This window comes from Podarcis filfolensis, assembly GCF_964270895.1.
Source record: "Podarcis filfolensis genome assembly, chromosome: 12".
NCBI lineage: Eukaryota > Metazoa > Chordata > Lepidosauria > Squamata > Lacertidae > Podarcis > Podarcis filfolensis.
In genome coordinates, this window is record NC_139614.1 from 53,130,155 (window position 1) to 53,139,858 (window position 9,704).

Genomic DNA, 9,704 nt, shown 5'->3' on the forward strand with positions numbered 1-9,704 from the left:
CTTCCACTATTTCATTCAGCGGATTCACGGGACAGCCCATAATATCTTGTGCTGTATTCACTACCCTCTGTAGGCACTTCCTATCAGTTGATGTCAAACCAGTGTACCACACAGTGATGCAGTAGGAAAGGACACTTTCTATTGTGGACTGGTAGAAGGAGATCATCAGATGTTGATTGACATCGTTCTTCCTCAATACTCTGAGGAGATGGAGTCTCTGTTGGGCTTTCTTAACCACCTGGGTTGTATTTATTTTCCAAGTAAGGTCTTCACTGAGGTAAACTCCCAGGAATTTAAAGGAAGACACTCTCTCCACATAGCCCTCCCCGATGTACAGCGGGGCTAGTTCTCCTCTCTTCCTCCGAAAGTCCAACGCCATCTCCTATGTCTTGCTGATATTAAGGTGCAAGTTGTTCCCTAGGCACCATGTAGATATTTTTTGGACCTCCCCTCTACACGCTGATTCGTCTCCACCTTGACATGACACAGATTTCAGCAGAAGTCTTCCGATAAGCCGATACTCCACTTTGGTGGGGCCATTTGTCAGATAAAAATATGAGCCCCGATTTGCGGGGTGTGGAGGTACTTCCAGGGATACTGTGGGAGCACCAGGCATTTGGGCCTGATTTTCTGCACTTTCTGTGACTTTCCTCATTCACCTCCCAGACTATGATTTCCAGGCCATAAGCATCCCTCACCCTTTCAGGGCCTGAAACTGTGACTTAGGGGTGGCCCCTGTTGATGTCATAGGTGCTGGGGAAGGGCCCTAGAGACGGAGGCTAATGTCAGGTCAGCAATAAAACAATAAAGCATCCGATGCCAGTGAAGTTAACTCTTTATTCAAGGAAACAAAACAACGTAGTCCTCATAGCTGCAGAAACCCTTCCTAGTACAGTGGTACCTTGTTTCTCAAACGCCTTGGTACTCAAATGCCTAAGACCCGGAAGTAAGTGTTCCAGTTTTCGAACATTTTTTGGTTAATTTGTTTTTGTGACTGTGTGGAACCTGGTTCAGCTACTGATTGATTGATTGTGTGACTGCGGAAATGGATAAAAGCCCCCCATCCAAACAATGACTATCATCAGCGCAGGTAAGAAAAAATAATAATTTTATTTTTTATCATCTACAATACTGTCTTATTTATTTTCTAGTACAGTCCATTGATTATTGCTTTCATTTTATGGATCAATGGTCTCGTTAGATAGTAAAATTCATGTTAAACTGTTGTTTTTAAAAGTCTGGAACAGATTAATCCGTTTTGCATTACTTTCTACGGGAAAGCGTGCCTTGGTTTTGGAACGCTTTGGTTTCGGAACGGACTTCTGGAATGGATTAAGTCTGAGAACCGAGGTACCACTGTAAGTCTTTCCCTAAGGAGGTACTTGCAAGGACTGACCGCCCCCAACTTCCCACCACTCTCTAAGGCTCCTCATCAGTTCCTTCCCCAGCAGCCTAAGGTTTCATCATCTTGTCTCTCATTTCTCCACCCTCTTCATACCTCTTCTGGTCCTGGGAGACCATGGTGGAAAGGAGCTGGTTGCAGCAGGAGGGGAGATTCCCTGGACTCTTCATCAGCCAGCCTCCTCTCCTGCTTCTGGTTCTGAATTGCCCTCTGCCACAGCCTCTTCCTGCTCACTAAACCCTGTTGCCTCTTCAGCTTCCAATACCTCCTCCTTCCAGTTTGCTCCCGCTTCTCCCTCTGACCACTCACTGTTGTCCCACCATCACTCCCCTGGCTCTGAGACTTCTTACACTGGGGGTTCCTTGGGGATTCCACAGCTGTTGCCTCCCAGCCTGCATCCAGCCTGTCCATGATAGTTAACTGAGAGAGGGCGAGCGGAGGATTCACTGCTCTGTCTGTGCTATACTTTGCAGCCAGCTCCTGCTGGGATGAAGCTTGCAAGCTACATGCACATTCTTCTTAAGAATGTTTTCTATTAAAGGCACTGCTGCCCACCTTCAGCTGCCACCTGGATGGGGGCAGGCAAACCAGGAGACTTCAGGCCAGACCTGGAAGGCTGGCAACCCTTTCCCAGACCACTCACAATTTGGATATGGCAGCTGTTCTGCCAGGGTAAGAACTAGTGGATGCTAGTCCATTATGGCAAACGGGAGCATCGTCCCACCAACCTTGCTCTGCCCTCACCTGTCTGCCTCCGCTGCTGGTTCTCCCCCCCTGTGGGTCTCCCTGCCTTATGCCCCAGGAGCTCAAATAGCCACTGAGCATCGCAAGCAGCAACAACATCTCTCAGACACTGGTGGGCTGCAGGTACAGGATTTCTCTGCCCAGGGAGAAGCGAAATGCGCAAAAAAAATAAGGTCCATTGCATAACGAATGATGATTTTGCAGCTTGCCGAAGTACATCCCAGGTCTTTTGGAGGCAAAGGGGGTGGGGAGATGAAGTGAAAAACAAAAATTATTGCTGACATCCACTCGAAATATGTGAGATACCAAACTAATTGTGGCCAGATGTTGCATGGGAGAGAACAAGAATGTGGGAGAGAGCAAGAGAGAGAGAGAGAGAGGGGGGGGGGCTATTTTCTCTTCCAAAAGCTTCCAATGATGGGAGAAGACCATAGCTCAGTGGTAGAGCATCTGTCTTGCATGTAGAATGTCTTGGGTTCAAATAATAATAATAATAATAATAATAATAATAATAATAATAATAATAATTTTATTATTTATACCCCGCCCATCTGGCTGGGCTTCCCCAGCAACTCTGGGCAGCTTCCAAAAAAATATTAAAATACTGTAATACATCAAACATTAAAAGCTTCCCTAAACAGGGCTGCCTTCAGATGTCTTCTAAAAGTCTGGTAGTTGTTGTTCTCTTTGACATCTGGTGGGAGGGCGTTCCACAGGGCGGGGGCCACTACCGAGAAGGCCCTCTGCCTGGTTCCCTGTAACTTGGCTTCTCGCAGTGAGGGAACCGCCAGAAGGCCCTCGGCGCTGGACCTCAGTGTCTGGGTAGAACGATGGGGGTGGAGACGCTCCTTCAGATATACTGGACCGAGGCCGTTTAGGGCTTTGAAGGTCAGCACCAACACTTTGAATTCCGAGCATCTCCAGGTTGGCTGAGGAAAGACTTCTTGTTTGAAACCCTAGGGGTGTCAGTGTAGACCAGGGCCCCCAACTTTTTCGGGCCAATGGGCACATTTGGATTTTTGAACAAGTGTTGTGGCCACACGCACTCCAATCATTTCTCTCTCTCCTGGATCAGGCACTCCCTTCCCTGAGACACAGAAAGTGCGCATGCACAGACATCATTTGTCAAAGGAATACGGTATACTTCAGATCTAGCAGAATTAACCTGAGACTCAAGAAGCATATAGAGATGGAAGAGGAAGTGGGAAGAGAGCGTCCCTTTTCTAACTTCCCCTTTCAGCTCCATGTGCTTTTCAAAGGAGACGTTCTCACCACCTCTTGGCCAAGAGGGTAGTCAGTATGTGTTTGTGTGTAGGGAGGAATTCAGAGGTTTTGCAGGAGACCGTGGCAAGATCTCCTGGGCACCACTGAACCCAGAGGTGCCAAGCTGGCCAAGCCTGGTACAGACATTACTGAACAGATGGAGGAACGGTCTGACTCAGTATGAGGCAACTGACTAATGGCAAAGCGGGCGAGGCGGTGTGGTTGCTTGCAGAATGCTCTGGAGGTGTTGCCGGGAATCTTTGTTCCCGCTTGTGGGCTGCGTCGCCGCAAAAAGCTTCCTCCATCCTCTTTTCTTCTCCCCATTCAGCTTACTCATCTGCAGCGCTGGCACTTATTTTATTTGCTTATTTATTTTGATTTATAGGAGAGCTGAAACCAATTTGGGAACATAATACGCTCGGGCAAATCCTCCCCAAATTGAATCGGCTGGCAAAGTTTCAAGCTTAGATTTCTCTGAAATTCGCCCGAGGCCTGGCGGTGGCTCTACCAATTTAGGCAGCCGTCGGGGGGTTGTGGAATTGCACATATATATTATCCCCACCTATAGAAACCTAGCACTTCAGGATTCGAGCATAGCCGTCTCTCTGATGCACTAGTGGCTATTAAGAATATATGTACAGAGGAGCTCTGTGATGTGCTATCTGTCACCATAAGTCTGAAATCAGTCCAGAACTGCTTATACAATTCACAGCTTCAAGGTGTCAGTAGAAAGCGCAATAAACTTATTGTTATGTACTGAGTTGAATAGGATCCAAACTGCAGCAGTCTGATTGGTCCTAGAACAATAGGATCCAAAAGGCAGCAGTCTGATTGGTCCTAGAACAATAGGATTCAGAATGCAGCAGTCTGATTGTTCCTAGAACAATGCAGCAGTATGATTGGTTGGCAGGAACCACCCAATCATGCTCCAGATAGAAGTGAATCCACAACCTGATTGGCTTACAGTAGAATTCCGGAATTAGCCAATCATGTGCAGCCCATTGTGTAAATAATGTATATAAAGCAGATGCTTTGAGGGGACTTTCATTCATTCCTCCTCACCACTACGTGCTGAATAAAGAGCATGAAATCACTTTGTGACTCTGAGTATATTTCACTTATCCTCCTCCTCCTCCTCCTCCTCTTTAGACCCCTCATTTGCCCCAAGGAGTTCAAGGTGGTGTAGCTGGTTCTCCCCACCTTCATTCTATCATCAGAACAACCCTGTGATAGGTTAGGCTGAGAGACAGTAGCTGGTCCAAGGTCACTCAGTGAGCTGCATGGTCAAGTGGGGATTCGAACCCTGGTCTCCCAGCTGCTGCTCCAACACTTTAATGGCTGCACCACACTGCTTCCCTTATTTGGATAGGGCTAAGGCTATAGATGGTTACTAGGCTATGTTCTGCCTCAACTGCTAGAGGCAGGGAATCACACATGGGGAGAGGGCTGTTGCGTGGCGAGTTCCCCCCCAGTGGAAATAAAGACACATGACACAATTATTAAGGTTAATGGGCTAAAAAAAGGCCACAACTTTATTGGTTACAGGTGATGAGCGGTATTGGCTTAGGCATTGGTCCTAACCGACTATATCCGACTTCAGCCAGTCCGCTTGAAGTCTGGGAAGGGTTAACCACCAGTAGGGGGAGTTCTGCCGATGCGCATCAACTAGGAACTCCCCCGAGGTCACCGATAGGGGCGGCGTGCCTTAGGCCCTCACCTCCCCAGGCTTCGGACAGGGCCACACCCCCCAGAATCTTTTATTGGACTACCCTTCAATATATGGGGCAGCTGACGGCGCTACCTCCCCTCTTCTCCAGACATAATCCAATGCCCAACCTCCAAACCTTACAAAGTTGTGACGATTTGCTAAGAGGCAGGCGGAAACCAAGTGGCTGGTGCCAATTTGCCAAGTGGAAAAATTCCTACCAGGCCCCTCAACGGCGACCAACCAAGGTCCATAGCAAGGTCAAGGAACGAAAACCTTAAAGGGTGGGAGGGTGGGAAACAGGAACAGCTGGCAGGCGGGAAAAGAGGGAGATACCAATAGACATCTGGTTCCTTGGAGGTTTTAAAGCAGAGGTTGGGGGGCCATGTGCCATGGCTGCTTTAGCTGAGATTCCTGCATTTCAGGGGGTTGAACTAGATGACCCTTGGGGTCCCTTCCAACTCGACAATTCTATAATAATAATAATAATAATAATAATAATAATAATAATACCGGGCTCAGGGCAGCTAACAACAAATTTAAAATACTTCAAAACACTTAATTATAAAAGCAGCATAAAATACACGATAAAAACATGAATAACAATAAAAATCAAAAATCAAAAATCAATTTGATAATCCCCAGGGCTAGCTAGCTGAATTGGTCCCACTTGGGCCAGCGAGGAGGCCAGGGGAGAATTAGCTGTGGGGTCTCAGAGCGGGTGATCTTCATAAAAGGGGAGGGGGAGGGAAGAGAAGGGAAATAAAAGATCAGGCTGAATTCAGATTAAAGGCCAGGGGGAATAGCTCTGTCTTACAGGCCCGACGGAAGGAGGTTAAGTCCTGAAGGGCCCTGGTCTCATGGGACAGAGCATTCCACCAGGTCAGAGCCATCGCTGAAAAGGCCCTGGCCCTGCTGGAGGATAGTGTGACTTCCTTAGGGCCCGGGACCTCTAAACTATGGTTAGCCACTGTATGGTTGGCCGCTGTGGGAACAGGATGCTGAACTAGATGGCCCCCTTTTCGCCTGATCCAGAACAGATTTTCTTCTGATGGACTAGGACCTGGCAGACCAGGGTTCAAATGCCTACTTGGCCAAGAAGCTCTCTAGGTGATCTGGTGCCTTGAAATACGCTGGAGGAAAAGTTGCAATAAATGCAATGCAATGAATGGATGGATCACTGCAGATGGTGACAGCAGTCATGAAAATAAAAGACGCCTGCTCATTGGGAGAAAGGCGATGGCAAACCTAGACAGCATCTTAAAAAGCAGAGACATCACCTTGCCGACAAAGGTCCGTATAGTTCAAGCTATGGTTTTCCCAGTAGTGATGTATGGAAGTGAGAGCTGGACCGTAAAGAAGGCTGATCGCCGAAGAATTGATGCTTTTGAATTATGGTGCTGGAGGAGACTCTTGAGAGTCCCACGGACTGCAAGAAGATCAAACCTCTCCATTCTGAAGGAAATCACCCCTGAGTGCTCACTGGAAGGACAGATCCTGAAGCTCCAAGACTTTGGCTGCCTCATGAGAAGAGAAGACTCCCTGGAAAAGACCCTGATGTTGGGAAAGATGGAGGGCACAAGAAGAAGGGGACGACAGAGGACAAGGTGGTTGGACAGTGTTCTCGAAGCGACCAGCATGAGTCTGACCAAACTGCGGGAGGCAGTGGAAGACAAGAGTGCCCGGCGTGCTCTGGTCCAGGGGGTCACGAAGAGTCAGACACAACTAAACAACTAAACAATGAATGGATGAAAGCAGAATGGAAAATTCTCCATCAGATTCCTCTCCAAATTAATGCAGATGCTTACAGGGTTACAGTTGGAAATAATCAAGGGCAAAATAATAACGATTAAGAAAACGTTCCAGGATTTTCCAAGGTTTTCAAGGAAGATTTTATTATTATTATTATTGTCTCCCACCCTCCTTGGCAAAGGCGCACAGATATGCACAGACCCCAAATAAAAACAGAAGTTGTGGGAAAATGTGAATCGCTGACAGGCACGACTCAGCTATCAGTACCCAACCCAATCATGTCCTTGGCCCCAGAAATAATATGTAAAGCAGATGGTCTCTGACATGATCATGTTTGCAGGCCGGCAGCTGGGAAAGTAATATATTGAAGCTCATATCCAAAGTGCTGGCAGCAGTACTGCCAGACTTCATTTGGAGCAGAGGCTGAACAAAAAAGACTCATTGGAGGCAGAAACTAGCCGTGTTGTAAACTGATATTGCAATGAATTTCTGAAAAGGCAGAAAAGAAGCCATCAGAGGAACAGAAGCAAACCATAAGAGCGTTTGGATCAGGCCAATGGCCCTTTAAAGTCCAGCATCCTGTTCTCACAGGTGCCCTCAAGGGAAATTTGTGCACAAGGGGCTTTCTAGCTACCTGTGGTTTCCAGTCAAACTATTGTGGGGCCATCATCATATCATCTCTAACCCACAAATTCATATCTGTCTGTTTGTCTGTCTGTCTGTCCAGTGCCGAGGGCCTTCTGGCAGTTCCCTCGCTGCGAGAAGCCAAGTTACAGGGAACCAGCAGAGGGCCTTCTCAGTAGTGGCACCCGCCCTGTGGAACGCCCTCCCACCAGATGTCAAAGAGAAAAACAACTACCAGACTTTTAGAAGACATCTGAAGGCAGCTCTGTTTAGGGAAGCTTTTAATGTTTAATAGGTTATTGTATTTTAATATTCTGTTGGAAGCCGCCCAGAGTGGCTGGGGAAACCCAGCCAGATGGGTGGGGTATAAATATTATTATTATTATTATTATTATTATTATTATTATTATTATTATTAGTATCCATCCATCCAGTGTACAGAATCTCAACTGAGACAGAAACACACACCCCAAGATCATACTGTCCAACTTTTTATTTTCAAAAACTGGGATGCACATCTTCTGGGACATGCTCCTAGGCAAGTCACATGACCCACAACACGCTCCACCCCCCCCCCGAGTATTTTTTTCAGGATACAGCATGATTGTAAATTGCCTTGAGTCCCTGTCAGGGAAAAAGTAATGGGTGGTAGATGATGATGATGATAATAGAAACTGTGAGAATGATCAGGAACATACCAGAGAGTAGTGCATTTTTCCATGTATAACATGCCCATGTATAAAATGACCCCTATTTTTGGGGACCCCAAATTAAGGAAACAGGGGGAGATTGCCCAGAGTTGTTAAGCTTTTTTTTGGGGGGGTATTGCCGACAATCGCTCACCTGCCTGACCGCCGCTGCCAATCGCACACCTCGCCAAAGCCACCAATCATCTGCCTGCATGCTGCCAGCAGCTGCCAATTGCCCGCCCAATTGCCACAGCAGCAACCAATCGCCAGCAGGCCTTGCCCCAGCAATCAATCACCTGCCCAATAGCCACTGACAATCTCCTGCTCACTGCCTGTCTGCACTATCCATGTATAAGACGACCCCCAATTTTTTACAATAAAAAAAATCGTCTTATACACAGAAAAATACGGTAAATCCTATTGGAATTCGTTCTGAGTAAAAATGCTTATGATTGCCGTGTAAGGCTGCACAGTCTTAACCCAGTTACCTGGGAGTAAGCTCCATTGAATACATGGGACTTCCTTCTCGGTAGACCGCGTAAGGCTCCATTTACAATAAAGGAATAAAAGCTCCTTGAGTTTCCTAAGAAATGGCTGGCTGCTGAAACATTGCAATTAAAAAAATTAGATTGGTGAGCTTTACCTTCAAAATCATAGGAAGGGCTTCACCAATTCCTTCATTTGGTGCAGGTATTTGATTTTCAACATAAACAGGACTCCATTTTTGCACACACACACACACCTCACTTTTCATTGTTCTCCAAGATGTGGAGGGGAGGAAGAAGGAAAAAGAGGGATCAAATTAGAAACCGGGACAGCTTTTGTAATTCCTGGAATATTCCTGGAAAATTGGGGCAATTGGAGGGTATGTCAAGCTAAAATATCCACTCCACGAACAGCTTGAGCTGTTGTGTGCGTGAACACGAACGCAGCAAAAACGAATGTCAACCACAAAGCGTAGATGATGCAATTTCCGCAAATGATTAATGAAGCAAATGCTATTTAGCAAATGAATAATGAAACAGAAGACATCTTCAACAGCTGAAGCAAACGACGAAAAATGAGGCGAAGGTAGATCTTTCAAGCTTCTGCTTATACACACGCCTGACTTATTAGATTTCAGTGTGGATGGTCCTTAAGCGTTGCTTTTATTAAATTAAATTCCGACTTTTAAAATTATCTGTTTGATCTCTCCCCGTCCTTCCACGTATCACTGTGGCCATCTTCCAAAGACCAGGTTGCAAAGTCCAGCTGGTTTTGAGTGATCCGTCTGGTTAAAAATTAAAACGGGGAGCCGTAATCTTTGTTTTACAAATGAGAGTAAACTTGATCCCCCTCCTCTTCCTGCCTCCCCTCCTCTCAGCGGTGCATAAATCAGGAAAAGTGGATTTGTTTCCTGCAAGACTTTCCAGGATGCCTTTCAACTGAGACCGAACTTGGACTGTTTCGGCCCCTAAAGTGGTTGATTGAGAAGGTCAAAGGTGGTAAAACACTAAGTGATTTATGCCCTCAGTTACAGTCAGAT